At 40.3% G+C, this 27,813-nt stretch overlaps 1 protein-coding gene across 5 annotated transcripts in view; it reads left to right on the top strand.

Moving 5' to 3' along the window:
* The window catches only part of TRAPPC9 (trafficking protein particle complex subunit 9), an 825,958-nt gene that overhangs the window by 667,011 nt on the left and 131,134 nt on the right, over positions 1 to 27,813 (top strand). The window lies entirely within an intron of this gene.

Raw genomic sequence — 27,813 nt, 5'->3', positions numbered from 1 at the left:
AATACATAGTTTGTGTTATTAATGTGTGTGTTCAAAATATTTTTGTTTTGCAGGCTTTTCTGCTTGAACAGCATAGTTATTGTTTTGTTTCCGCTTGATTTTAATCATCTGTAAAAGTTATCACTGGTTCTTGTTTACAAATATAGAGCCAAATGTGAAAAAGAAGTGTCATTTCTCAGAGCGTTGATCTTATTTTGTTCACATTTTTAAAAGGCACTCTGTCTCTGAAAGGGATCATTATTTATTAACAAATTTATTTCAGCATGAGCTTTCGTGAGCTACAGCTCACTTCTTCGGATGCATCGAAGAAGTGAGCTGTAGCTCACGAAAACTCATGCTGAAATAAATTTGTTAGTCTCTAAGGTGCCACAAGTACTCCTGTTCTTTTTGCAGATACAGACTAACACGGCTGCTACTCTGAAACTTGTCATTATTATTTATCTTTTTCGCAGTGCTTGGCTTCAAAAATAAGTGCACACTCCTTCTGGGAAAAGGCTTTTTTTAAGTTCATAGTGTAAGGGGATCTAAAGCTTGCAAAGGTTCACATTTGGGCCCTATTCTTACATCTTTACTCAGGCTCTTTCTCAGGCAAAATGAAATAGGAGGAAATTTTGAGGAAGAATTAAGTAATTACTTCACACTGGAACCCGTAAGAGATGTACAAGGTAATTTTCAGCAGACAGAGGAATCCTGACTCCCTATAGCCTGCTCTAACTACTTCCAAGCATTTCCTACTGGCTCACCCAGAGGGAGGGGCTCCCTTCTTGTCTGGCCTTGTAAATTTGATGTATGTGGATCCACAAGGATCCCGATTTGTGCCTTGGCTGTGGGGAGAAGGACCCTCCTGCCCTAGAAGGGACCTTACTAGCTTCTTTCTGTTGGCTGGGAGGGGGAAGGAAGAAGGGGGCAAGCAATGGTGTCCTTATGTTTGTTTAACGCTAGAAGTTTTTTTTAGGATATGTATATACTCAAGCCAAGGTGTGATCACATCTCAGGTAGACATACCCTTGCTAGAATTGCTAAAAATACCAAGGTAGGTATGGCAGCATGGGCTGCAGCATGGTCTAGAAATGCGAGTATGCACTTAAGGTCCCTTGACATGTTTTTAATGTCTGTCCCAAATCCCTTGCCACAGCATCTATGCTGCTAATTTTAGCAATGAGTGGGGAAAGCTAGCACAGGCATGTCTACCCGAGCTGCAGTCATACCTCGGATTGCAGTGTAGACATATCCTTAGGGGCTATAATGCACTGTCTGAGACAATTTTATTTTGAAAGACACAAACAGTTTAGTGAATGTTCAAAAAAATAGGGTTTGAAACTATGAAACCTATGTGCTATTCTTTCCTCTAATTTAGCAAAAAAACAAAACGGCCGAACAAATCTAAAATCTTTATATACAAAGTTTTAGGCTGGAACAATTTTTGCAAGAGTTTTTTATAAACCTCTGAAATGAAAAATGGTTGAAAATGGACATTTTGACAGGTCTTTAATGATAGTGTTAGGTGGCAGGATTATAATTTACATTACTTAAGTACATAATATAGAGAGACAAATATTGTTACTATTTCATCTTTAGACTTGAGCCTATCCCTACTCAGTTTCCCTGAAATAAGAAACTTAGAAAAGAAAAGAAAGTCAGTAGTTCTGAGCAGTGCCTAAGAATCTGGAAAATTCAGTACAGTTGAAGTAAAAAATGATAGTTAAAATTCAGCATTTGTGAGAGTTTTTTCAGGACTCTGGGCCATTAAACTGTCTGATTCTTCTTTAAGTGTTCGTGATATCTGAAAGACCTGCTTTAACTTGATAATTAAAGCCTGTAGGTGACTTTGAACTAAGTTAACATTGTGTTCAAGGGTTTTTTCTTCAGTACAGTTTCTTAATTTACAGGATTAATTTAGTCTGTAATTATCATTGGATTAAAATGATCTGCTAGATTACTTTTCTTTCCACACATAGTGTTCTTTAGAGAGATTATTCTGTTGTCAAAATGATGATCTAATTTATTACGCATTCTGTACCGTAACGTCTATAAACCTAATGAGGGCCTATAAGGAGAGCAATTTATTTGCTTTCTCAGACAGACTTCTTGTGTCTTTCAAACAGTTGAGGTATCTGCACCACAATGAACATAAAATCTCATGCTGTCTTCACATGCATGCCCCTGCACTATAGAATAAAGGGGTTTGTGACAATGCATTTGCTGGTACACAAGGGAGTAGCTTGTCATGATGTTTTTCAGTCAATTTCCATTAATAATGCAGTTCAACACAATGGAACCGAGACAATAATCAACAGAGGTGTGTCTTTGATACTGCACTGAGTGGGTATCATGGAAGTGATAGAGCCACAGCAGGCAGTTACATGAAAAGCATTAATGCTGATGTTTGGTGGGAAAATACATGCACAAAACTTTAAAGTTTCATACTGTTGAATTTACAAAGGCAAAAATTCTTTTACATCTCCCTCTCTCTGTTGTACCCTGGTGTAGAAGAGGGACCTTGAAATAAAATAATTTCAAAGGACACAGAAATCTTAGTTAGCAGTTGATGAGGCAGCATGTGGTATTTTGGCAACTCCATCCTCTTTGAAAACGCAGATTGGGAAGCATACATACAAAATGGCTACCTTAAAGTATAGGACTGGATTGCACGCTGTCTAGTAAATGCACTCCAGCTCTAATTGGGTTTCACTTTCAGTTTAGTCGCTGAACAGCTAATTAGTTGGTATCAAAGTCACACAAATAGAACCTTCTATGATGTCTTTTAAAAATTTCTGTGAACTAGAGAAAGTTCTATCAGTATGGTCTGGCTTCATGCTGTCAGTAGGGCAATTACTAGCATAGGGTTTGTTTAGATTTGCTTTTTCTAATTTTAAGAAGCTTCTTTTTCTTTTCACTAAAAAGAGTCCTTCTTGTCTATATTCTGACCACTATTTCCTTATTCTAAAAGAGAAGAAATGATCTTCTTGATTTAATATTTCCCTTTGATTAGGAATATACAAAGCATCCTCAGAGTAATAATAAAACCACCTAGTTCCTATATAGTGTTTTTCGCCTGTAGATCTCAAAGCGTCACTTAGAGGAGGCAAGAAACATTAACCCCATTTTATAGCTAGGGAAGCTGAGGACTATATCGGTAAAGTGGTAGCAGAGCCAGGAATAGAATCCATGTCTCCTAAGATAAGTCCCGTGCTCTGTCCACTAGCAATGCTGCTTCACTGTAATTTAATTAGTTGAGTTAGTGGGTGAATCGGGGTATTCACCTGTACAGCCTCTGATACAGTAGCTCCTCAGTTAAAGTAATCCTGCTTAACGTTTCGTTGCTACGTTGCTGATCAGTTAGGGAACATGCTCGTTTAAAGTTGTGCAATGCTCCCTGTAGACTGGTTGGCCGGGGCTTGTCCCTCTCCAGGGCGGCGGGGAGCCAGACCGCCTTGCTACTTGGGTCAGGTGTGTCAGGGAATTAGCTCGGCTGTGCAGTAAACAGTCAGCAGCTCCGGCCCTTTGGCGGGGGCTGAGCAAGCCCCGGCCCTAGATCAGGGTGGGCAACAAACAGTCACTAGCTCAGGCCTTCAGGCAGGGCTGAGCAGACAGGTTCAACAGCAACCCCCCTGGCTCTGATCAGCCAGGGAGAGGGGGAGACTGCCACCCGCGAGATGGGTGGCAAGGGGGATGCAGGCCCACCCACTCCACTGCATCCCAGCCTGGGGCCCTAGCAGCGACAGAAGATCCACTGGTCAGTCAATGTGGATCCTGATCGCAACACACTGACATTGGCTCTGGCAGTGTTGCAGCCAGACTTGGGGCGGCTGCCCCTGGGCTACTTCCTTTCTCCCCCTCTAGAGGTACCTGGATCCGGACGGCATCCTCCACAGGGTCACACACCATGGGCTCCTCAGGATAGCTGGCGAGCGGTAGGCTTGGCAGCTCCTTGGGGTAACTGGCACACGGTAGGCCTGGCAGTTCCTTGGGGGTAATGGGCGAGCGGTAGGCTTGGCAGCATCTCTGGGCTCGGGCTAGCATCAGGCATTGGCCGGTCTGGCCAGTCCTTGGGTCGGACACGGATCGCCGTGGTCTCCCCACAGGGAGCTACGCCACAAGCGTCTAGTCACTCCAGTGGCTGAGAGCCAAGTGAGCTCTGGGGTCAGGCTTTTTATACTTCCTGTCCTGCGCCCTGACCTCTGAGGGGTGGATGCAGGGTTTGCTAGCTCCGCCCACTTTGGTGTCCAGAAAGGCTCGTCCCCCTCTGGGGTGGGGGGGGCCAGACTGCCTCATTACACTCCCTTATAGCGTTGTTTGGCAGCCACCTGCTTTGTCCCCTGCTTGCAGAAAGAGCAGCCTGTTGGAGCTGGCTGGTGGGGGCTTGGAACCAGCATGGACCAGCAGCCCCGCATCAGCCCCCCACTTCCCTAAGTTCCCTGTGCAGCAGCCGCCCAGCAGGCTATCAATTGCCAGGCAGTTCAACTGTCCCTCCCCCCACTACCGTGTGCTGCTCCTGTCCTCTGCCTTGGGGCTGCTCCCGGGCGCTCCTGCTTGCTCCTGAGGAGGGAAAGAGGGGCACTAATGTCAGGGTGTCCCTCTCCCCACCCCTCTCCTTTACCCCATCAGGCCATCTCCACAGAGCAGGGCGGGACATGACAGAGCTCAGGACGGAGGGAGCTTTCTGGCAGCAGCTGCTATCTCAACTTGCTGATCTACTTAAAAAGACAGTGTACTTAGAATGGGGTCAGCGTACTTAAAGGGGCAATGCACGTCTGTCTCTCTCACACACACGGTGTGTGTCTCTGTCTCTCTCTGCCATGCTGTCTCCCCTCCCTCCATTCTTGCTGCCTTGTAGAGTGTGAGGCTACATTAACAATGTGTTAACCCTTGAGAGCTTAGCTGAGTGTTAGTTCATCGTTTAGCAGTAAGGCATTCCCTGGGAAATATCCCACGCTCTGACTCCACCACCTCAACCAAGCTTCACAATCATCATTGCTGTGTGCAGTATTAAAGTGTTTGTTTAAAACTTATACCGTGTGGGGAGAGAGAGAGAGAGAGAGAGAGAGACTCTGGCGAAAAAAATTCCCTGGAACCTAACCCCCACAATTTACTTTAATTCAGCCCCTGCCCAAGTCTGTCCTCCCCCACTAGCTCTTATGAGCCCCTGTCTGACCCTCCCTCCATCACCCCATACTGTCTGTCTCCCCATAGTCCCTATCTCCTGACCTGGCCTGCTGCGAAGAAGGCAGCTCTTTTTCTTCCCTCGCTGGCTGGGAGCTGCTGCTTTGTTCTATCACCACAGTGCCCTCCGGTGAGCAAAAGGCAAAAGTGCAGCAGCATTTCAGCAGAAGCTTTTTTCTGCACACAAAAATAAAAGATGTTGGGCTCATTAATTATGCATGCATAGTAGCGCAGAATTCCCCCAGGAGTAAAACTCATACAGGAAGTCAGTGGCAGAGCCAAGACTAGACCAGTTCTCAACTCTCAGTCCAGTGTCTTATGCCCTGGACCTTGCTGCCTCTTATGTTCTGGATGCACTCTGACATTTTAAATCATTGGTGGCAGCAGTTTCAGCTCTTTCTTAAGGTGGCTTTCAGTTGAACACAGTAGCACTGAGACTGGAACCTAAGCAAGACTTTTTTTAAAGCTGATTTTGCTGACATTCTACATGTACTTAAAGGCAATCATCTGTAACAAGTTGGTGTCTGGTAAATTCCATGATCCTTTGTGATTGGCTGTTCCTCAAAATTATTAACATTTGACTGCATTTACTCATGTGAAAAGATATAATCATGCACCAGAATGATTGTTCCCTTTGAGCTTTGGCACCTCAGGCTTCATACTGATATTTAGTCATGGGTGTCATTTAAGAAATTACTGAAGTACTGTTTCTAAAATGGTTTTGGAATGTTAATTAGTGTCCATTAGTTTTGAACTGAGGCCATCAAATTAATTTTACTTGTATCCTTTGTAGATATGAATCTTAGCTTTCTGAATTGAAAGAGCTATTGCACTGTGTCTCCATGACTTCTCTATAATACATTTATAATAATAATAATCTGTTCAGCAGAAGCTTTTCTGCTTATTTGGGTTGAGACCCCTGAAATACTGGCTTGGAAGCAAAGGGATCTGCCTTGTCTGTTTCTTTTATTTCTGGCTTGTGATGAAGTTCCAACTCTTAAACTGAAATAACAACTATTTACATCCAGAATTACAGCTTCTTTATTTTATACATGGAACTTTTACAGAACCTTCTGAAGGTACAGTCCTTTTTATACTGCATGAAGAGGACATATTTTAGCTTTATTTTTTTTTACCATACTTAATTTGTGTGGAGTCCCTTCATGCAACTGTATATAAAATACTTCACAAAGTTCAGTAATTCACAGACTGAGAGAGAATATTTCCTTGAATTGTTTGAAAGAAAGTAGGCCTTTTGAAAATGCTGGTGCTGTCTGCCTCATTCTAACCCTATATACTGTCAATGATAGGTAGGTATGATGATCACTGTCTAAGGCAGGGGTAGGCAACCTATGGCACGTGTGCCGAAGGTGGCACGCAAGCTGATTTTCAGTGCCATTCACACTGCCCGGGTCCTGGCCACTGGTCCGGGGGGCTCTGCATTTTAATTTAATTTTAAATGAATCTTCTTAAACATTTTTAAAACTTTATTTACTTTACATACAACAATAGTTTAGTTATATATTATAGACCTTATAGAAAGAGACCTTCTAAAAACGTTAAAACGTATTATTGTCACGCAAAACCTTAAATTAGAGTGAATAAATGAAGACTCGGCACACCACTTCTGAAAGGTTGCCGACCCCTGGTCTAAGATATATTGATAGAATTACGTGTATCCAGTGTTTGAACCAGTGATGATCATGAAACATTACCTAAGAAGAGCATGAATCACTGTAGCCAAAAGCAGCAAAGAGTCTTGTGGCACCTTAGAGACTAACAGATGTTTTGGAGCATGAGCTTTCGTGGGTGAATACCCACTTCGTCGGATGCATCTAGCCAAAAGCACTTCCCTTAATTTCAAAATGTAACCCATTTATGTAAGTGATGCTAATTTCAAGTTTCAGCTTTCATGGAATGTGGAAATGTGGAAAACAGAGCTTTTGTGAGGCAATAGGCTTTGCCGGTAATCTGCTAGGAAACTGGGAATCAGAACTCCTTAGGTTCAATTCTCTAACTTGCCATTGGCTCTGAGTAGCCTTGGGCAATTCACATGGGCCTATTTATCAATAAAAGATCTCATTTTGTATATGTCAGCCCTCGTGTACACATTTTTCAAACCCTCTCTCCTGCATGTATAATTGATAAGAATGTCTCACCTGGCCATGTAAACTCCATTTGTGTCTGCATATTCTGTCTCCTGCTCATGAGTAATAGACCCAATGTATGCAGATAATGTGCATGCAAATATTTGCATGCACAAGTTAGACACACACACTCAAGCCCCATTTAAAACCCTTTGGAAATCTTCTCCTTGTCCATTAAAGTGTCTGTTTCTCTCCAGTTTTCCCATTTGCAAAATAGGGGTATATAGTAATTGCCTCAAGTACACAGTGCTTCTTGCAGCCCATTTAATTAATGAGTGTAAAATGCATTGAGAATCTCTGATTAAAAGATGCTATAGATTTTCAAACCATTACTTGTTGTAGGGGAAACTTTCCTCAGATAAACAGCTCTGGGATGATATAATTGTCATGAAAATCAATAAGTTGTCTGCATGGTTCCTCTTTAACATTTTTAACTCATTTGTCCAGAATTATCCTAGTTATGTTTTTTTGTTTTTGTTTTTTTTACTACCAAGCTGTACATCCTAAGCTCAGCTTCAATGAAGCTAATAAAGAAATACAGCAAGAAAATGTGTTCCCATGCTTAGTGTCTGGAAATATAGATACAATAATTAGGATTTCTTTCTGAGGGAAGAAAGATAAAATGTTGGATTGGGACATATAAAAGGAAAAGATCTTAATTTATGATATTTTAAGTTATGGAAAAATAACAATTTTTTTGTAAAACAAAACCTGTGTTTTTCAGATTCTCTACAGAGGATCGAAGTTAGTCAGTAGGTAGAACATGAGATTGTGAGTCTGTCACTTACTTCCTTTGTGGCCTTTAGAAAATACTGCAGTCCTGTGCCTTCGTTTCCTCACCTGCAAAACAGGAATAATACTTGCCCACTTTAGAAAGTTTGTTGTGATCTATCAAAGCTATGTAAGTGTTAAATCATCTTTCAGATGTGTTTGCTAATACCTGTACCTAGTTATCCAGCTTACTTGCATCTGATATTTGTGGAACATTAAAACAATTATATTTAGCATTTTTCTTCTCTTAAGTGATAAAAAAAAAATCCAACAGCAGCGATACAACTGTGGGGCCAAATTCTGCTCGGAGATGCATCATTGTTATGAACCCATAATGTGCGTAGCACTATACAGTAACTCCTCATCTAACATTGTAGTTATGTTCCTAAAAATGCAACTTTAAGCGAAACAATGTTAAGCAAATCCAATTTCCCCTTTAAGTACGCTGACCCCACTCTAAGTACACTGCCTTGTTAAGTAGATCAGCAAGTTGAGACAGCAGCTGCTGCCAGCAAGCTCCCTCTGTCCTGAGCCCTGTCATGTCGCCCACCCCTCATGGAGATGGGATAAGTGGGTTGCAGGAACCAGGGGACACCCTGACATTAGCCCCCCTCACATCCCCTGCACAGCAAGCAGGAGGCTCCCGGGAGCAGCTCAAAGGCAGAGGGCAGGAGCAGCACATGTCAGTGGGGGGAGGGACAGCTGAACTGCCACACAGGGAACTTAGGGGAGCGGGGAGCTAATAGGGGGGCTGCCGGTCCACCCTGGTTCCGAGCCCCCACCAGCTAGCTCCAACAGGCTCCTCTTCCTGCAAGCAGTGGACAAAGCAGGTGGTTGCCCAACGACGTTATAAGGGAGCATTGCCCTACTTTAAACAAGCATGTTCCCTAATTGATCAGCAACGAAACAACTTTAACTAGGACAACTTTAAGTGAGGAGTTACTGTACAAAACACATCTTAATTGTTGCCCCAAAGAGTTTACAAAGCAAATGACAAAATAAAGTCAATGATATGTACAGCTCTGATTTTATTTGTGGTCCCTTTTCCACAACTTTTGAAGTTAGTTGATGAATACATTTAGCAGCTTTACAATGTTTAATATCTTGTTCAAGCATGAACTTCCCAAAAGGGTATGGATTTTCATTTCTTTACCTCCTTCCCCAACTGATTATTCATCTAAACTTGATACTGAAGGTGTGTGGTAATAAATAACACAGTGTTCATTTATTCCTTTCTAACATCTATTGTAAATTAACATAATAAATCTTTGCAAAAGATTGAGGTTCTTGTTTTTTAAAAAAATTCTAAACAAAACTCTAATGCAAATGTATTTATTTGACTCTGGTGTCAATGTTGTTAAAGGGAGAACTAATAGGTGAACAGGTTTCTTTAGTTCCCTATTATTATTTATTATTTGTATTATTGTACTGCCTCAGAGCCCTACTCATGGTCCAGCGCCTCACTATGATAAGCTTTGCACAAGTTCAGAGCAAAAAGACAGACTGCCCCAAAGAGCTTATAATTTAAGTAAAAGACAAGAGACAACAGATGTATCCAGACAGATGGGGGAGTACAAGGAAACATGACAGGCTGTGGTCTTAGCACAACAGCAGCAAGACTATTGTCAAGTTTTTTGTAAGGTTCAGGGCAAAGAAGGGTTTTAACAAGGATTTTCAAGGAGGATATAAGAGGAAAAATTAGCTATTCCACAGCATTATATTTTAGAAAAGGGATATTTAGTATAAGAATGCATAAATCATTAGCATTGTGGGTAGTGATCACAAAGTGCACTCGGTAAGTTTCTGAATAGTATAGCTGCAATGAATTATTTTTAATTTTTGTAAGGGAGTTTGTAGCTTTTTTTAAATGCATAAACTTACATATTATCTCTAATCATGTCATAGAATAGGAAATATCTAAGCAGTCTGCAGAGTAATATATTCTCTACTTAGAAATGATGATCCGCATCTGAAGAAATATATTGCAAGAGACTTCCAAAAAGAAATAAAGGACTGCCAGTTCCACAGACAAAGACCTGAAAATCAAGCCTATTAATATTTGCCGAACAGTATGTGAATGATTTAAACTAGAGTATAACCATTGAATTGGCTCGTATGCCAATAAATAGGGTGCTTTGCTTTGCTTTGCTTTGCTGCTTTTACAGAACCAGACTAACACGGCTACCTCTCTGATACTTAATAAATAGGATGAAAGAGGTCACTGGAAGCATCTAAGTGAAATGATCAATTCATAATGAAGTTTTGCAGTTAGGTCAAATTGTTCTGTGTCCATTCTGCCTCCAGAGATTTGTGTTTTGACTTTCTCCTGATAATCCTAGAAATGACCAATGCCACCCAAGCAAAAAAGAAGCGGTGAACATGTTTTAAGGCCATCTAAACCTTTTTAAGTTTCTGGTGAATATATTGCTAAGCCTCTGGGTCCTACTGAATGGAGAATGTTTGATTGGTTAAGAGTTCGGTGTGTCTGCTCACCGCACTCCTAACTCCATGAGCTCTTTAAATGGTACTGGGAAGTAGTGGAAAATGACTAGATAATCAAAATACACCTCTACCCCGATATAACATGAATTCGGATACAACACGGTAAAGCAGCGCTCGGGGGGGGGGGCTGCACACTCCAGTGGATCAAAGCAAGTTTGATATAATGCAGTTTCACCTATAACACGGTAAAAAATTTTGGCTCCCGAGGACAGAGTTATATCGAGGTAGAGGTGTATATGAAAGAAGTGGCTACTTTCTCGTACACAATACAGCAGCCCAAGGATCATTTTAAATGTTGCAGCTACAAAAAAGAAAGGAGGATTGTATAGAAATGCCTTAGAGAGAAGGAGCAATTTAGATACCCAGCATAGCTACTTAAAATAATTTGAATCACAAGAACCACTTGAAATAGATTGTACCAGTTACCTCCCCATCTTATACGTAAGCAGAAAATGAGGTAGTGTCTATTAATCCACTTGTTAAAACTAAATGATCTCTTGGAAATCATTGTTTTCTATTTCTGGACTTGAAACTGTTAAATTAGGGTACTTGACAATGAAGGAGAATACAATCTAATGTAATCAGATTTTTGTTCACTCAGCCTGCTGGCTTATCCATGTTCTCAAGTTTTTATGTCATGGACTCATGTTGGCTGCCTCAGGCATAATACAAAAGCTCAAATGTGGTGATCGTTCTCTGAGCTGGCTGTAACTACTGCATCAATTGTTCCTTTCCTGAGAAATAATTAAATGTAGCCAGTTTTCTTTGTCTACAAGGACTCAGCAGAGATGTGCCTATGGTACCTTCTCCTTTATTACTATTGACTAGAAAACTCTTACTATTTCACCCTCTCTGCCACCCATTTCACTTGAGAGGCAGCTGCCAATGTGCATAATTATGTGACAAAGATCAACATTTTATAAAAGGAGCATGTGGCAGCCGCTTGGATCAAGTCTCCTTAGAGCGGACCTCCATAGTTAAGATGAGAGCAGATGCAGTATGGATGATTCCATGCAGTATGGACAATTCCATGCAAATTATTTGGAGCCTTTGGCCTCCTGCCACTATACAAACAAGTAATCAAAAGGTAGCCCCTGCTCCAAAGAACTGTTGCCTGATTTTAGAAGGTTAATATTATTAATTTTGATAGTACAGGTTATAGGCTCGCCAATTAATCTGATCACACAGTAAGGTTCTTGTCCCATAATCAGGCTACACCGAGTTTGCAAGGACCCTCTGGGGTATGACAACACGCTCACATTGAGACAAATGTAGGCTTAAAGACTTCTATTGAGATAAATGGAATAGTACTCAAATAGTAATCAAATGGTAAAATAATCAGAGTTACAAATGCAATACTATTATTCTAAAGATACATATGATAGTATATACTGTAAAGCTTTTGATTAATATACTCACACCCTTCCGTGATAACCTGGTGGTAAGAGACAAAGGACCAACCTCGCCTCTCGCATGCCAAGAGAGTTCAGGTCCCAGTTCTTCAATTCTTGAGTGGGAGGTGCAGAGCTTAGGAGAAGCTAAAGAGCTATCGACACTAACTTAGAGTTTTGCTCAACTAACTGACTTAAAACTTACCATTAAAATTAATAGACTAATAAGCAGAGAAGACTTGAAACTTTAAGCTCAAAGCTTAGAAATATAGAAGCTTCCTTGGCATGGTGGGTCACCCCTCTTACAGAGATTGAGTACATGAGCCCTTCTTCTGTGCCCAAACTTTGTTTACTCAACCACAAAATGTCAGGGTACTCTTACTCCATAGGTTGCTGTGTTTGTAATTATTGATGACATATACATACAAATTAATGACATTAGCTCATTCTAACATTTGTTATTTCTGTCCTACCCTGTTATTTTGGTTCTTTCCTTGTGGTTTACCTGTTAAGTTTACAGATTGGTATGAACTTAGGAAGCCGTCTATGCCAACCTGCTTCAACGCATCCTTTATCTATCTATCTATGTTAAAGGTTGCAGCCATATATGGCCCTTATGCTTTAGCTCATCACCACCTATCTAGGTGAAAGGTCCCGAACATATGTATGCTAATTTTGCTCTCTGGGTGAAAGGTCCCAGACATATGTATGCTAACTTTGCCTTAGCTCAGTGGTCCCCAACCTTTTTGGCTGGCGGGCGCCATCTGAAGGACCACTGCGGCGGTGGAGCACCCGCCGAAATGCCGCCGTTGACAAGCGACACAATCGAGAGGCGTCCCCGCCGAAATTCGGGAGCGACACCTCTCGATGACATCACTTGTCGGCGACAAGCATCGTCATCGAGAGGCGTCCCCCCCAAAATGCCGCTGTGGCATTTCAGCGGGTGCTCTCCCTGGGGCCAGGACGCGGGCGCATTAAGATGCCCCCGTGGGCGCCATAGCACCCGCGGGCACCGCGTTGGGGACCCCTGCCTTAGCTTAACATACAAGATGTGGCCTGTACATCCCTTGCATTACTGCCAAAATACTTTAATATAAACCTATAAATCTATTATAATAAAACAAATAATCAAACTCATAAGAAATCCATATGAAAAGATATATAGGCAGGCAAGCAAGCAAGCTAGCCCACCCTAAAGACTACAGAACATACAATCTGCATTACTGACAAGACATAGCAGGTAGATGAAACAAATGTGTAGATAATGGGGAACTCCTTCTTGTATTCATTTTAGACTTTAATACTAATAAATAATAGTTGTTGCCACTTATATAGCACTTTACCTGTTCAGTGCACTTCCTGACATAAACTAACCCTCAGAACACCCTTCTGAGTGCAAGCTGATTACTGCTGTCTCCATTCTAGAGATTGAAAAGTTAGCCTAACTGTCTTGCCTAAATCACACGGTGAGTCAGTGGCACAGCTTGGACTCAGAACTACCTAACTCCCAACCCCATATTTACTGCACTAGACCAGGTGCATTGAGCAAAGTTCCACAAAGAACCTACTAAACCTTGCTCTTAAAGCAAAAAACAAAACACCAAAGAAACTGTGTCCTGTCTAGGGTTAGCATATTGCTATGATTAGTGATAATCCAAGTTTCTTCTATCTCGTCCTTTCAAATATTACAGATGACCAAATATTTTCACTGACTATACAACTTTTATCTTCTCAGTGGGTGTCTGCTGCAGTCTATTAGAGATGTTCAAAGAATTGGGGGATGGAAGCTTGTTAAGAATATATAGCAATATCCTGCTACTTTTGCCACTGAATACAAGATGCAGAAGAAAATAAAAATTACAAATTACACACAATTGGGTTTTTTCATTGCTGCTTTGGCAAAAGAGGAAAAATAGCATCATCACCAGTGACTTTTCCAAGGCCCTTTCTTCTTTTAGTTGCAAAATAATGCAAAAATTTGCAATGTAGTTATTGTTCAATACTTTAAAAGATCTGAGAGTTTTGAATATCTAAGTTCAGTTATAGAAATGCCTTTTTTGAAATGGCAGGGTACCTAATACAAACATTTCCAAGCTTATAAGAATGCTTTTCAGCTCTGTGCTAGATGGGTAAGTCCAAATTACTGCAGTGCAAGGCCAGATCTATGCTACAAAGTTTTGTTGGCATAGCAGTGTCAGTCAGGGATGTAAAAAAAACCCACATCCCCTAGCTGACATAGCTATATAGTCAAAACCCACAGTGCAGACATAACTATGCCAACAGAAAAGTGGTTCTGATGACATAGCTAATGTCATTGGGGAGGTGGTGTTGCTATATTGACAGAAAAAAACCTCCTTCTGTCTGTATACACTCCATCTACGCTAGAGGTCTTTGCTGGTATAGCTGTACCAGCAAAATATGTGTAGAATAGATGAGGCCCAAATAATAGGCATTGATCTCAAGTAAAGAATTTTTTATGTTAAACAAGATATATATTACCCCAGCTTTCATAATTTTCATCTTCTTTTTTTAGCCTGTAACTTACTTTTTATTTAAACTTCTCACTTATGGATTTCATAATTATTATTTAAGTGAGATAGGGAAAACATTAATTTGGTTTTAATTCATTTTCTAATTGCAGTTTTCTCCAAAGGATAGAATTAGATTTCTCACTGTACTTACAGAAAGTACCTTAGTTTAACATAAATATTAGTCTCCTTAAAGGTATGTATAATTTTTAATCACAGGAAAATCCTCTCTAATTTAGCAGACATTTCAGCTCCATCCATAGGGAAATAGTCACAAGCAGCAGAAATGAGGGCCATGCTCTTTATTTCTTGTGCATGGCGTTGAATAATTTATTCTTTAAGGTATTTGTAAACTGTCCTGTGAAATAAAGCAGCTAGTTATCAAAAAAATCTTGGCATCTAAGTTGTCTCATCTTGGAGATAACTAGGAAGGATGTTTAGCCTAGTGATACTCAGACCTCAGTGGTTTAGGAGCCAAATTAGTAATCAGCATTACTCAAAAGAGCCACAGTCATGTGAATTCATTTTTTCATTTACTATAGTACTGTATATTCATATTAAATCAGCATGACTGGGAAATATTTAGTTTATTTATGTGGGTGTATGTTTGTGTGTGCGCACGCGTATCTATAGATTATTCTCACAGGAAAATGACTGACCAAGTATTATTATTTTATCAGCTACAGTTGGTTCAAAATATAGTAAAAGCATCCTGACTGGTTAATAACTTAGCTGGTTAATAATTAAATTACTGTGTTTTAATATCATGTGCTGCAAAGAGCCAGGGGAGATACATTAAAGAGCCACTTGTAGCTCTGGAGCCTCAGTCTGAGTATCACTGGTTTCATCTGACAAAGGCTATCTACTGCCACACATGTGACAGGAAAAGATTAAACAGTTGAGCTCCATGGTAACTGGTTATAATGTAGGAATCTTCAGAGCCAACATGTAATAACCGTAATCATCCATTTTTTTCAGTTGTCCAGATCTACTTTTGTTTGAGTCACTTCATACTGAAAATGTAGTTTTGAATTAAAAGATAAACTTCGATAGAATTAGACCAAAGATTTAAAGTAGAATGTAGAACACGATAACCAGGTCTCTCTTGTAAAAGAGATGCTATTCTCTGTGGACTAACCTTGTTAAATGAAGTATTGATTGGTTGTTAATGTGGATCTATATTGCTGCTTTGTTACAAAGGCCCTGCAGGCCTAATGTTTCTGCCTAACTTCTTCTCTCTGGGAAAGATGTTCCCATTTTTACTGGTTTCTCTCCAGGAAAGACGGTGGACCTGAATAGAAATGCCCATATTAGTAGTAAAGAGCAAACAAAATTAAACAAATCTTAATAGAGCAGAACTTGTTTTGCTTCTAACTTTGTCAGATGAATTAAATGATCAGGATGATAAAGTCCATTGCCTGAAGAGAACTGCTTTGAACTTGCAGGATCCTGGGGTTTTATGACTGTTAATGTCTTGGCGTAGGATTTAGGAGAAATGAGCTATTTACATACTGCATGATTTCAGAGAGCCAATAGGAATTTAAATTTTGTCATTCTTTTATTAGCAATCTTGCTAATGTATTCTTAATAAGATCAAAAGCTAATTTAAATAACTCTTTGTTCTATGACTAGTCAGTCATCGTTACAGTTTAATCTTGCCATCTGGGTTTTTTGCTCTTGGTCAAAGGGGAGCATGTTGAATGAAAGGGTACATCCATTTCTCTTTAATCTGGTAACAAGATACTTACTGGTTGATCCTCATAGGCATACCTCAGGGATGCTATTTTCCTGAACCGTGGTTTCAGAAAGTTGCACTGGAATTTTAGTGGCCTCTTAGCACAAAATTCGTTGAGAGCAGATGTATGTCAATTTATTAATCTGACCAATTTTTATGATTTTAGAAGTATACAGACGCTCCCCAGGTTACGCAAACCCACACTTACGGAAAAAGTTCCGTAAGCTTTTTTTTTTGCACGTAATTGTCGGGTATACATCCCCGACTTATGCAAAATTTGACTTACACAAGGTGTTCCAGAACGGAACGCTTGCGTAAGTCAGGGAGCATCTGTATTGTGATTGAAGACATATTCACTAGAATAGCTTTAACAAGAAGCATTTTACAACACATCTTACACATTTCATAAACTTATATTAAAGAGTGATTCACTTAGCAGCCATGGATAGAGTAAGGAAACAATCTGAGGTGGACAAAGGTCCACATAGTGGGGAATTTATGTCAGCAAACAGTGCCAATGTTATGTGTTTTTAGAGATGCAGCAAGAGTTGCCCAGGAAGATGCTGGTTTCTTTAGTTTCCACCACCCCTACAAGGCTCTTAACTGATTTCAGCCCTTTCATCTTCTTCGTTTATGAAAAAGAAAAATATAACTCAGCACTCTGGCCCCAAAGCAGTGCCATGATCAAGAGTACCTCATGTGTGAGTACATAATACATAGTTTTCCTAGGTTGGGCTTTACCAAGGAACATCAAAATCATATCAGTAAGTTGCTTTAAATAAGCTTGCAGGAACTGCAGGCATGTCATTTTAATGGATTTAATGCACCATTGTTTAGGATCATAGAAATGCATTGTATTGAATTTGTTCCTGGGAATTTCAGTTAAGAGAGTGAGCCATTTATCAGGATGCCAATCAAGTATATTATACTATTCAATGTAAAGTATCAGAGGGGTAGCCATGTTAGTCTGTATCCACAAAAACAACGAGGAGTCCGGTGGCACCTTAAAGACTAACAGATTTATTTGGGCATAAGCTTTCATGGGTAAAGAACCACAGTGGTCTTTTACCCACAAAAGCTTAAATCGTTAGTCTTTAAGGTGCCACCGGACTCCTCTTTGTTTTTATTCAATGTAAAGTGCAGGGAAAACTCCTGTGCAGCTTCTTAAAATGTCAAATGACAATTGATTACTGTCACTCTGGAATGATGAACTTGGTTTTAAAGTAGTGAATGTTATCATCTGCTTCCCAGCATTCATACTTGTGCTTTATTTGAGCAGGATACTGCCTTGCAATAATCAGCAGCACTTAGTTTGACAGCTGATTATCTGATTAAGTACAACCACACAAGTAAGGATACAGTATTTAAGACACTCAGTTGAAGGCCAGGTTGTGCAACATGTGTAATTCTACTCCTTGAGAAGTCCTGTTGAATTCAAAGGATTATTAATTTGTGTGTGTGTGTTATATAATGATCACGATAAGCAGGTTAGACTAAGTGTCTTAACCATTGAATCGCTCAGGGAAGGACATCACGAGGGAACCAGGCAGCTCTTGCCTATGGGTGTGATTTGTAAACACGTGAGTAAAGTTATACAAGTGCTTAAGTGGTTGCATAACTGGGACCTTACAAAATAAAGTCACTCAGTGTGAGGCAAGAGGGCAGAGAGGAGGAACACGTAGGGTTTGCTCTAAAAGACAGAGTTAGTAGTGAAGCAAAATGAGCAGTAGTTTAAATTGTGTGCTTTGTTAATTTAATTACTTGTTCCAGGAGGCCAGCCAAAATACTCCTGTAGTCTTTTCAATTAATCTCTGCCTTCTGAGAACTTCACAAAAACTGTGCCTGCCTTAGAAATGTCTTGTTGTTTGCAGGCAGGATTAATAGGAGGGTTCGTAGGGCAGTTGATTAAAAAATTAAAAGCTAAAATTTTCAGATGGCAAAATTATTGAAGTCTGCATGCTTGCGCAGGGTATCAATACCCTCTTTGATTTTTCACAGTATGGATTCAATTTATATGTGCTGAAGGAAGGAGGAATCTGCATTCTTGAAGGCAACAAGATGACTTTTAAGTTGTTTATATAGAGTATTTTATTGGCAGATAAAGAATATGGTATGTAAATTTAATAAATTTGTCATTTAAAAATCATTTATATATATATAAAATATAAAGAGTGAGGATATATCCTTCCTCAAACAGATGTTTTTTATATAAACATAAAATCATAAAATTGTGGAACAGTACCACAAATCAAAGATAAATAATAGAAGCTCATTATAGTGATAGTGTGTTAAAAAGCAGAGTTCAAGCTTGTTAAATAAATTAATCAGTTAATTATATAATGTAGCACCAGGAACATCACAGGCAATTTATAGACAGAAAAATGTTATGAAGAAAATATCTACTTCATTTTTATTGGAGGTTTTAACCATTATAACTTAGTGCAAGAGCTATATCTGGAGTATCTGCTGTCAGTTTGAAGTGGGAAGGAACTGAGAAACTTCACAGGGCTTTGAATATTTGACACAAATCAAAAGTAACAAACAATATAAATTAATTTAGAACATGAGCCATCCTTTCAATTGCTCTTGTTCAGGGGCGGCTCCAGGACCCAGCATGCCAAGCGTGTGCTTGGGGAGGCGTGCCGCGGGGAGGCGCTCTGCTGGTCGCCGGGAGGGCGGCAGGCGGATCCGGTGGACCTTGGAACCAGTGGACCCTCCGCAGGCACGCCTGTGGGAGGTCCACTGGAGCCGCCTGCCGCCCTCCCGGTGACCGGCAGAGCGCCCCTCGTGGCATGCCACCGTGCTTGGGGCGGCAAAATGTCTAGAGCCACCCCTGCTCTCGTTAGGGAAATATGGTATCAAATGTCCATTTACTATACATAGATTTCATTATTTCTATCTTACAAACAACGTTGATGATTTTCAGTAGAATCATAGAAACCAGTGCCCCGATCCTGCAAGCATTTATGTGAAAGAGCAGTCTCATTAAGTTAATTAGGACTGCTCATAAGCATAGATTTATTCATATGCATAAATGTTTCCAGGATTGGGGCCTAGAGATGGAAAATAACTATTAGGTCTTCTAGTTCATTTCCTGTTCTAATACACAATTTTTCACCGTAGTACATGGTTCAGTAGTTTCATCCATTTTTAAGTGAAGTGATGGGAAGCTATTCTGTGGTCTTCAGAACATCCTGAACAAAGTCTTCCCTCCTTGGTGCTTTCTTTTTTCAAATGCCATATCCCCACTTAGTCATTATTTGGCCAAGTTACACTTATTCCAATATCTTGTATCATAATTTAGGCCCTCCAGCGTTTCAGTAATTTATGTTGCTGTGCTCTGAAATCCCTGCAGATCTTTCTAGTACTAAGATGTGTACAACTGAACACAGTATTTGATGTGTGGGCTCCTTTTTGCCACATAGGAGGGAACTGATACGTCTCTGGACTGTGTTGTGATGCCTCTGGGTATACAGCCTAAAACAGATTTGACATGTTAGCTACTGTACCCCACTGCAAGTTCCCATCTAATTTGCTGTCCATTATTACCCTGGGGACTCTCAGTATTGATACTTTCAGGGTTTTTCCTTCCCATTGAATAACTGTGTAGTGTATTATTTCTCTCCCCCAGATGTTGTTAGCTTCTGCTATTCCAGATTGAATCCCCATTTATTCCTACCCATATTTTTAAAACCTGTTTGCACTGTTGTTCACAAAACTACCCAGTTGAGCACCATCTGTGAATGCAATTAATGTTGAGTCAAGTTCTAATACCAATACCTGTGACACCACTAGCTACCACTGAGCAACTCATTGTCACCTATACCTTCCATTGGTTTGTGGTCCTTCAACCAATTTGCAATCTGTATCAGAGTTTACATAAAACCAGTTTCAGTTAATTTTTCATTTCAAATCTAATGAGACACTGTAGTAAGTGCTTCCCTAAAGTTCAAGTGCAGTCTATTAGATCTACTACATCCCCTAATTTTTGTAACTTGAGCAAAAAAATTTCTGTGTAAAATGAAATGTCTGGGACAGAAAACCAATATTTTAAAAGCAAGTATGGCTGAAATTGCTCACATATTCACATACACTTGTATGAAATGTTAATTTGTAAGTTGACTGCTAATTTTAAAAGCCACTAACTTTCAGTAGTTCCTTATGATGGCTGTTGTATTTGCATTCTGCAATACAGAAGGCACTTCACAGCTAGAGAAAATAGATACCTCTATTATCCATGAACAACAATAGAAAGTATCCATAAAATTATTTATGTAGACATCCCATTTTTAAGATTGAGGGGCTTACTTTTAATTTTTGTTTCCTGATTTTTTGAGTCTATTAGTTTATTGTAGTGTTATGCAAAGTACAGTATCCCCTCCATAAACAAAAACATTCCATTATTATATTGTACGTTAGCCCAAAACTCAGAAGTAATATTTAGGCAATAAACTTGCATAAACTGCAGCTCTACTTTCTCTTCTAGCTCAAACAGGCGTGTCTTGCTCTTTGATGGTGGACTGTCCCTTGGTTTTGTGTGGCTGGTGACATTTGTTTTGGTGGGGCTATTAAAATAGGAACATAAGCATTGCTATATTGGGTCAGCGCTATGATCCATTTAGTCCTGCCTCCAGCAGTGGTCAGTACCAAGTGTTTGAGTAAGATGCAAATACCCCTGTAATAGGTACAGAAATATCTGCAGTTTCTTTCTGACCCCTTCAGAGGCTGATTTATGCCCTGAAGAACAAAAATATATGTCCCTTCCAAACCTGTTTTATCCTTCCTAATATAACTCTAGATGGTCTCATTTTTCTTAGAAATATATTCAGTCCTTCCCTGAATTTTACTTAACTCTTGACCTTAATATTTCCCTGTGGCAGTTTGTTCCACTGACTATTTGGGCATTATGTTAAAGAAACAAAGTGTTCCCTTTGATCAATGCAAACTTACTGCCTTTCAGTTTCATTGTATCTGAAATATTAGATGGCAGACAGTCAAATCAATTTCAAATCCTTACATGCCTTATGTGTTTCAAGATTTTGTTTGGAATTTGTAGATTACAGTGCAGTAGAACCTCAGAGTTACAAACACCTTGGGAATGGAGTTTGTTTGTAATTCTGAAAAGTTTTTTTAACTCTGGACAAAACATTATGGTTGTTCTTTCAAAAGTTTACAACTGAACACTGACTTAATACAGCTTTGAAACTAAACCATGCAGAAGAAAAATGCTGCTTTCACTTTATTTTTTTTAGTAGTTTATGTTTAACACAGTACTGTACTGTATTTAATTAATAGGCAGCAGGTTTAAAACAAACAAAAAGATGCATTTCTTCACACAATGCACAGTCAACCTCTGGAACTCTTTGCCAGAGAATATTAGGCCAAGAATATAACAGGGTTAAAAAAAAAAAAACCTAGATACTTCATGGGGGATAGGTCCATCAATGGCTATTAGCCAGGATGAGCAGGGATGACATCCCTAGCCTCTGTTTGCCAGAAGCTGGGAATGGGTGAGAGAGGCTGGATCACTTGATGATTACCTTTTCTGTTTGTTCCCTCTGAAGCACCTGGCATTGACCACTGTCGGAAGACAGAATACTGGGCTAGATGGACTTTTGGTCTGACCCAGTTTTTATGTTGGTTGGTTGGTTTTTTTGTCTCTGCTGCTGCCTGACTGCGTTCTTCCGGTTCCAAATGAGGTATGTAGTTGACTGATCAGTTCGTAACTCTCGTGTTCGTAACTATGGGTTCTACTGTACATTAGAAAACACAGACATCTTGAAAACCACTGGTACCTAGAAACCACGTTGGTTCAATGAGCTTCATCTGCTCTGTGCCCCAAGACAACTTACAATACGTCTAGACTGTGATAAAAGACCCACGGCACAGGTGCAGCTGGCCCAAGTCAGCTGGCTTGGGCTGTGGGACTATGAAAGCCCAGTGCAGTCAGTCAGGCTCAGGCTGGAGAGTTCTTGTGTGAGCCTGAATGTCTACACTACAATTTTTAGCCCTACAGCTCACACTCCTTAGGAAGTAGACAAAGGAAAAACCTATGAGTAAGAGAAAAACAGCTAGAAGGACGGACAGGAAGATTGGTAGGGACAGCTGTACAATTTTAGCAGGGGTAGTAAAGTTTTAATGTCTCCCATGAATTAACAGGCTGGTGTAACTTTCAAATGTCTTAGACCTTCAAGGTCCCAAGTGAACTTACGGGAGGAAAGGGAAGGCAAAAGCCAGTGGAGAAGAGAACAAAGGAAAAAGAAGGAAGTGGAGTACAAGGACTACTCCTGTGCTTCCCCCTCTCTTCTTGTGGTTCCTTTTCCGAGTCACGAACCCTCCATTTTACGCTGTAGGATAAGTGCCACTTACAGGCTTTTGAGATTTGCTTAGTTTTCTGCTGCTTAAACCTTTGGGGACAGCTAGAGACCACAATGCCAACATAACAGAGGCAGCCACATTTCACTGATGTGTCAAGCAATTCCTATATGCCTAGCTTGGAACCCTTGAGGAGGAAAGGTGTGAAGGGCTTTTTTTTATTTGAATAATGTGCCTTGGCTTTTAGACCATCATGGTTATACAACCTTGTCACTGGTAAGGGCAAAAGTTAAAAGATAAAACATTTCTTTTTGCAACTTTATGCATTTAGCAGGCAGAAATATATACTATGAATGCAGTGTTTGTTTGGCAGTAACTATAACTTCAGTCCAAGCCTCCTATTTTAATTATCTTTCTAAATGTACTGGAGAAATACTGCAGCATATGCTGTGTGGTCTGTGTTAATGTTTCAGTCATTAAGCTTGTTAATGAATAAAGCTCTGTCCTCTATCAGCAGCAGTTAAGGATGTGAATGGAAATATGTGCACCTTCCCTGAGAATATTGTGGACATTGCATGCACACACAGAATCACGCAAGTTTGTTTCATACTCTTTGGGGAGGTGCATTAGGTAGTAGTCAGACTGGGTTATCCATGAACACATCTCTTGTTGTCATGGAGAGGGATAGCTCAGTGGTTTGAGCATTGGCCTGCTAAACCCAGGGTTGTGAGTTCAATCCTTGAGGGGGCCACTTAGGGATCTGGGGCAAAATCAGTACTTGGTCCTGCTACTGAAGGCAGGGGGCTGGACTCAATGACCTTTCAGGGTCCCTTCCAGTTCTATGAGATAGGCATATCTCCATATATTATTTTATTATGAGGCTAACGTGCTAAAATATGAAATATGTTGCTAGTCCTCATGCCATCCCATTTCTTAGAGACACTATAAATTTAAAATAGGAGCACAAATTTAAACAAAACCGTTAACATGTTAGATTATTAAAATTACCATTAGTTAATAATTATATATGATTGAGACTGTACAATAAAGTCCTTACCCAGAGGAGAATGCAGGCTAAACATTGAAGTTGAAAACATTAAATGCTTTTTTTAACATAAGATGATTTTCACTATTTATACTCTCTTTAATTTTTGCATTTTTCTCAGTTTTGGACAACAGAAAAACAATGTTTTTATTCAATTTATTTGCCTGTTTTTATTCAGTTTTTAGGGAATTATATTTTAAATTCTTTTGTTTGGGCTGCTGCATAGAATCTTTATAAGATAGAAATAGAAATAGCTACTCAGTCATCCAGTATATCTCCCTCTCGGTGCAGGATTGTTCTCTGTGGCTGTATCTACACTGTATTATAAACCCATGCTCAGACTCAGGTTTGAAGTCAAACCCACCTGCCGTGCACACACACATCTTTCTGACATGGATCAGCAAGCACTCAGGACCTTGTTCTAGGACCTACCTATGGGAGATGGGGGTCCAAGTTTGAGTCCGATTATGACTCAGGTCCAAACCCTGTCATTTTGCAGTGTGGATGCAGCTCAAGTCACAGACCCAATTCAGGAGGTCTGTGTAGGCTGGTGGCCCTAGTCACTGCCTGGGGATAGACGGACAGCCATGCACAGATTAGATTTCTGTCCCTTTCTTCAGGGATTAGTTTATTGTCTTCCCAAACAAAGCAAGAAAAGTATATAAAAAGCAACACCAGTAACAGTCTGGTTAGTGTTTTGGAGTGAGGCCTCTGGCCTCCAGTAGCTACCAGGTAGGGCCCTTTCTGACCCTAAGGTTCTCTATAAGCTCTGCTTGCCTGCCTGCAGCCTCCTGCTCTGTTTAACAGAGTATCCTCTCTCTTGGCTTCCCCCTTCTTCATGGCTACACTCTCCTTTATATTTGAGCTGAGTGTGTGGGCCAGTGATGAGCTGTGTCAGCTGATTCCCAGCACCTGTCTGCTGGGCTTCTCTCTGGGGTAGGGCTGACTTCTCCCTGTCCCTACCTGCCCCCCACCTCCAGGCTATTAAAAGGTCAGATCACCTGGTTACTGTCTGCATAGTGCAGTATGTATGCATTAGCACAACTGTGAGACCTGGGTCCTGAAATTGTAAACCCAAGTTTACAATACAGTGTGGATGCTCAAGCATGGGCCTGGAAACATTAAATCCACAAGTTCAGGTCCTACAGATCTGGGTTTACAATGCAGTGTGTACGCATACTCAATACTACTTTTTCAGTATATTTGGAAGTCCTTAGCAATCAAAATTTTATCACTTCCTTAAGTTGATTCCACAAGCTAAAATATATCATTGATGGGACCAGAAACAGCATTCTAAACTTTCCCTTTTTTACATCTCTTTTTCTCCAAGTTATATGTCCTAATAATTCCCACAACCTTGGCAACATTTAAAGGATAAAAATAGGGATTGTGAAGGAGGAAATACATACTCACCTTTTAAGTAGTTTGAGACATATTTGACTAGAAAATAGTTTTGGAAGGCTGAAGTGGAAAATGATAAATATTTTACTTTGAAAATAGAAAATGTTCCTCTCAAATCTGCACATTTTCTGTAGGAGGATCTTTGCTTAATAACTGTTCCCATTTGTTTTTGTTTTTTTTAATGGACACATTTACATAACTCTAAAGTTTAGTATAAACTTATTTGTAAAAAAGCTAACCTGTGGGCTAAATTTGACTTGATATGTTCCATAAGTTAGAGGGAAGGTTTCTTTTGGGCCTTTCATGAGAGAATTAAAACTACATTAGACAAAGAATTGTGTATTTGTGGTTCTTCCAAGCCAAGTACTAAAGTGTTTTGCCAGTTCTGTGTCTAGAGATGAATTGTGCTATAAACCATGTTACAAAGACATGCTATAAACCATTTTTTTCGGCCATCAGCATACCTCTCCTTAGATGCACTCCCGGGGATGAAGCATGAAACCAAGAAGCTAACATAGGACCACAGAGCACTGTTTTACTAAGTACTTTATACCACAATTCATCTGTGTCTGTGCTGGCTAGAGAAACAGCATTAGCATTTTGTAGCCAAGAATCATGTTTTAAAAAACTATCGCCTTACCATTTAAATTCTAGTATGGACAGGGCCCTAACAAAAGAGATTCTGGGTATCTTAAGACATAACCCTGGTTTGTAGGTTGGGCAAGAGTCATTTGAATGAACTGAATTTTCACTTTCTCTTATTACTTATATCCAATTATGTTGCCTTCAGTGTCTGATGTAATTAATCCATTTTTTTCTTCTTCGAGTGATGGTTCCTATCTGTATTCCACTCAAGATGTGCATGTGCTCCATGCGCTTGAGACTGGAAGATTTTTCATTAACAGTGCCTGTTGGTCAGCCCCTGAGCCCTTCACTGATCTTCAGTGTATATGACCCTCCCTCCACCTCCAGGCTCTTGTGAAAATTAGACCTTTATGGTAAATTACAGAAATATGTTAAAATTTATCTTTGGCTATCCCTTGATGCAAGGACGATGTCTGCCAAGGGGGTTCATTGGTGGGTTTTTAGATGGCTAAGGAGCCCAATTTGTGTCCTTCAGTTTTTCCCACAGAAGTGACAGATGTAATCTTGGAGGAGACATAGGCCTGGTCTACACTAGGGGGTGGGATCGATGTAACATACAAAACTTCAGCTACGGGAAGAGCGTAGCTGAAGTTGAAGTATCTTATTTCGACGTACCTCTCGTCCTCATGGCGCGGGATCAACGGCCGCAGCTCCCCCTGTTGACTCCGCTACCGTCGCTCACCCTGGTGGAGTTCCGGAGTTGACAGGAGTGCGTTCGGGGATCGATATATCGCATCTAGATGAGACGCGATATATCGATCTCCGATAAACCGATCGCTACCCGCCGATCCGGTGGGTAGTGTAGACATACCCATAGTTGCTGGCTGGAGTGTTGTGCCCCTTCTTTCCTCCTTTTTCACTTCTCTGTCTCATGAACACGTCTGTTCTCCTCCAAGCGAGCTGTGGCTTGGTGTATGGTGTGGCACCACTGTGTTCGCTTATGCGCCAAGTCCTCCCCGTTTATTGTGTTCATGTCTCCCTTTTTAAGGTGTATTTTCAGTATGTCTTTGAAACGCTTTCACTGCCCTCCATGAGCCCTTCTTCCCTGACTTAACAGAGAGAAGAGAACTTGCTTTGGGAGGCAACTGTCAGGCATACATACATGGTGACCAGCCCAATGGAGTTGGTGTTTCATGACATGTGCGTTTATAACAGGAGTGGGAACAATCTCTATAGTTAAGGATGCATAAGAATTTCTATTCTAAGTGCTTGACTGAAAACTTTATAACTCTCTGAGACTTTCCTGTGAGTTTGAAATTTTACAGTTCTGTTTTCTGCCTGAAGATTAAATTTTTTGAAAAGTTTGACTAAAAATTGTTCAGCTGCTTTTGGAGTATGAGAAGAGTTGGGGGGAAAGATGTTTTCCTCATTATAAAAACCAGTTGTTGCAACACAGTTGGTGAACATTTGTTGAGATAGGCATCCCTCCTCAATTTACAGCTGAATTAGTTCTGTAGTGATCTGCCTCGTCCCTTGAATTACACCTAAAGAACGCTATAGTCAATATATGTATGGTGCTGTTCGCTTTGTATTTTCATGCTTCATCCCCTGGAGTGGGCCTAAAGCGAGGTATGGCTGAAAAAAAAGTACAGTTCTCATGTGCTGGCAAAATTATTAAATTACAACAAAGATAAGTAAAGTTATTGGGCCAAAATCAATAGATCTCTGCCAGTTTACACCAGCAAAGTATTTGGCCCATCAAACAAAAAATTTTAAGCCCTGGTCCTAAACTGCACTCATATGGACATACCTCCATTGCCTGCAATGGGGTTCCATCTGCAGGATAGCAGCCTTACGGTAAGTTTTACAAAAGTATTTAAGTAATTTAGAAGCCTAAGTCTCATTTTCAAACCTGGTGTTAAGCCTGGGGTCTATACTAAGAAATCAGATCAGTATAACTATGTCGCTCAGGGGTGTGAAAAATCAACCCCCCTGAGCGACGCAGTTAAACTGACCTAATCCCAGTGTAGACAGCACTAGGTGAATAGGAGAATTCTCCTGTCAACCTGGCTACTGCCTCTCAGGGAGGTGGGTACCTATTCCAGTGGAAGGATAGTGTCATCTTTGCTACAACAGTGCATCTGTGCTGCTCTAGTGGTTTATGTGTAGACATATTCTTAGGATCCTATGCCCCAGTAATTTTCAAAGAGATGTAGGCTCTTAAGGGCCT

The sequence above is a fragment of the Mauremys reevesii genome, linkage group 2 (genome assembly GCF_016161935.1).
Source record: "Mauremys reevesii isolate NIE-2019 linkage group 2, ASM1616193v1, whole genome shotgun sequence".
Classification (NCBI taxonomy): Eukaryota; Metazoa; Chordata; order Testudines; family Geoemydidae; genus Mauremys; species Mauremys reevesii.
This window is presented reverse-complemented; position numbering and strand designations above follow the sequence as displayed.